General features: G+C 38.0%; 1 pseudogene; it reads right to left on the bottom strand.

Annotated features, from left to right (window-relative positions):
• Positions 1-206: 206 nt before the first annotated feature.
• Positions 207-422, bottom strand: LOC145293555 (U2 spliceosomal RNA; annotated as a pseudogene).
• Positions 423-3441: the final 3019 nt, after the last annotated feature.

The following is a 3441-nucleotide window of genomic DNA, read 5'->3' as shown; positions in this document are numbered from 1 at the left end:
CACAAACCGAAATGAAATCGCTTCAGATGAAAAAACTCGATAACACAATTCTCAGCAGTAACACACTTAGAAAATGTTTCAATCAAATTATTACCCTACAAAATAGTAATATCGGCCGTGAAAAGAAGAACTTTAAGTATCTGACGAGTGTTCTAAAAATGTTTCAAAATTAATTAACATTTAATACACAAGGAGACGATATGAAACGAGCGTAAAGTAAAAAAGTACCTATTTACTATGCCTCCCCACGGGACAGAGTTAGACACCAGGGTCGTTTTTTAACGTGGAGAAAAGGTACAAAAATAAAAATTGTCTCAGTCGTGAAGGATTTCTCCTCCACCGAAAGAGAACAAGAAAATGAAGTGCAGCATCTGAAGAACAGATACTACACTTTGATCTTGGCCTGAAGGCCAAGACTGATTGTAAACAAAAAAATAAAAAAGTATTTCAAGGTTTTTTGAAAATAGTCTGTTATTAAATTAATTATTACCCTACAATGAAGTAGGGTTTCAAAAATAAGTCTAATTAATGCAACAGGTTTGAACGATGATGGAAACCAGAGAGACGTGACTTTCTACACCGAGCGCACACTTACTTATTATAACTCTTCATACAACAACCGCTTGGCTTACATTTTCTATTCATCACAATTAATAATTAAATATTGCGTACAAATAATTTCTTACTGAACTACACAATTTGGGTTTATATTAGAGGTTAGTTAATTGAATAAATTTTGAGAAATACGTTATAATGATTAAAATAAATTAAATTTTTCTCTCTCATACCGCTAGTTAGAATAATGACCTTCACCTTTAATTCGAAAAAAGATAGGGATTGTCAATGCAACACGATTTGAATACGAGTGAGTCACACGTGATTTCGAGCAGTTGTCATAGCAACCGAGGGGTGGGATCTTTTAGCAAGCAAAGGGTCTTCTGTCCTTAAAAATCAGCCGGCAACCCTTTGCCGGAAAAATCTCCCAGAATTACCTCCTTTTTGAAAAGAGGTAGGTTTATTGCTGGTCGCCTGGGGCGCCTCTGTCGGGATGTGTCGACGGTTTCGTTGTTCGCTCATTTTTGAGTGCCAGTGAGAGAGAGAGAGAGAGAGAGAGAGGGAGAGGGTGCCCAATTCTATAGTCAGGGCCGGGTCAGGTAAGGGTAAGGGGTTACGACAGGCATCTTAGTCCTGGATTGGAATGAGATTTGATGAAGGGCAGGTTTTTGCATTTTAATGTATATAACTTCAAGTTTTGTTTTAAAGGTTTGTGTTAGTCCTTGTTTGGATTTGACACTGTATTTTCTGAGTAAAATATGGGTTTATGAGGACATTAAGTATTTTGTTCAGAAAATAGATTTGGGGTCATAACTTACGTATGATGAGTTGTAAGGGGGAGTTGGGTTTTTTTTTTTTTTTTTTACACAGTGATCACCACTTATCAAGGCCCGGAAGCCACTCAGGGATAAGGGTTATTGCAAGTACATTACGTTAGTGAGGAGATTTGATGAAGTGTTTAATTAGGGGGGCGGTTCATTAGGAATTTGTTAACATTAGACTTGAAGACATCCAAGTTGTAGTCCGGAGGGAAGCAGGCAGACGGAACAGAGTTCCACAGGCGTGCAGTTCTAAGAAAGAAGCTTTGTTCATGAAATCCGCGTTTTGATTTAGGCACAGATATAGAGTGGGGGAAATTTTTCACAGTGGATTCAGCTAGACGGGTGTTTTTCGTGAAAGATTGGCGAGGGGGGACCAGGGATTGGAGTTCAGACGAGCATCTGCCATGAAAATAACGATAAAACAAGGATAGGCTCGCAACGTCTCTTCTGTAGGAGAGGGGTTGCAGGGTAGAGAAAAGGGCATCCCCCACTAAACCACGAAGTCTATTTTGTACTTTGTCAAGGCAGGATAGGCTGTTTTTGGCAGCTCCTGCCCAGATATGGCAACAGTATTCCATCCTTGGCCGTGTATTTGTGTATTTTTAAGTTCCTTATAAATAACCATGTTTGAAGTCGCCGATAATTTGGGGAAGTTGGCAGTTTCCGATTTGGGGCATTATTGGCAGTGGTAAGTTTCGGCCTCCTAAAGCATGACGGTGACTGGGGCATAGGTCGAAACTCCTTTCCCTAACAAGAAAAAAAAAAAAAAACAAATAAAAAGCATCAGTAAATAGCAATAACTTGGGAACAAATTCTTAAACTTAAAATAATAAATTTTATTTAACTAGAAATAATTTATTTTTATGGGAGATATGTAAATTGTATTCTAATCCTGAATATTCACGATCTTCCATGAGCATGAAATTATGAAGATCCACTAATAACGCGGAGAAATGTGCACTTTTTATAAGACAAAAGTTCAGACTCATCCATCATTCAAGTGAAAAAAGAATATTTACATAATTGTAAGGGTACAACTGGAAATCTTTCTTGACTGAGGAAATCGTTATGATCAACATATTTTATGAATGAAGTGTACCAGGAGTTTTTGCACACAAAAAAAAACATTCATCCATTGTTGTTTTCATGAGCTTCATTAGTACAGGGATTGAGTAATTTGTCCATTTGTAGCCTGAACTTAACATTCTTAGCAGAGTAGTTTTTACGTCCTGTGATGGAGCACAACACATGTGATAATTTCGAACAGCGGCGAAGAAGCCTGCAAAAAACTGTCTGATAATCACGGAAACGTTATCTGGACGGGTTTGTTTTTAGCACGTCGGCCCTTTTATATTGGCTTTCTAGAATATTCTGACTCATTCACTGTCTACATACGCAAATAGACAAAAACATAGTCTCATGGATTTGTGTGTAAAAAAGATTGCAATAAAATTGCACTTCTACATGCCGACAGAACTGTGTGAGCAAAACCAAATTGTTCCTTAAACGAATAAATTCCGGCCAAAAAGATTCTTTTGATTAGGTGAAGAGCAACATCTATAGCAACATTTCAAAGGCCAGCAATGATCGAGATCTTTCTGACTCTCTCTTTTCTAATCTTGAGAACGTGGTGCAATAGGGAAAAAAGTGTCTGATTAATTTTAATGCATCTTAAACCAAGCTTCTCTCATTTTTTTTTTTTACATGGGGGACACCACTTATCAAGGCCCAGGAGCCACTCGGGGATAAGGGTTATTGTGTGTACAGTAATCAATGGGATAGTATCGTAGTAATAGTATTGGGGATTTGATAAGGTGTCATTACTTAAGGAGGCGGTTCATCAGGAATTTGTTTGTGTTGGACTTGAAGACATTTCATTTCATTTCATCATAATCACTCTGACCACCATCACGCCCCGATTGAAATGAATGGCTCTCAGCTTGGGCAAGCTCCATGTCTTGACAAGCTTCTAGGACTAACCTTCACTCCTAATCTGAAATAAAACACATACATCAAATCTGTTGCCAAGATAGCTGGAAAAATGGTGGGATCACTCTACCACTCC

Source organism: Euprymna scolopes, chromosome 14 (genome assembly GCF_053919585.1).
Source record: "Euprymna scolopes isolate OS-2025 chromosome 14, ASM5391958v1, whole genome shotgun sequence".
NCBI lineage: Eukaryota > Metazoa > Mollusca > Cephalopoda > Sepiida > Sepiolidae > Euprymna > Euprymna scolopes.
This window is presented reverse-complemented; position numbering and strand designations above follow the sequence as displayed.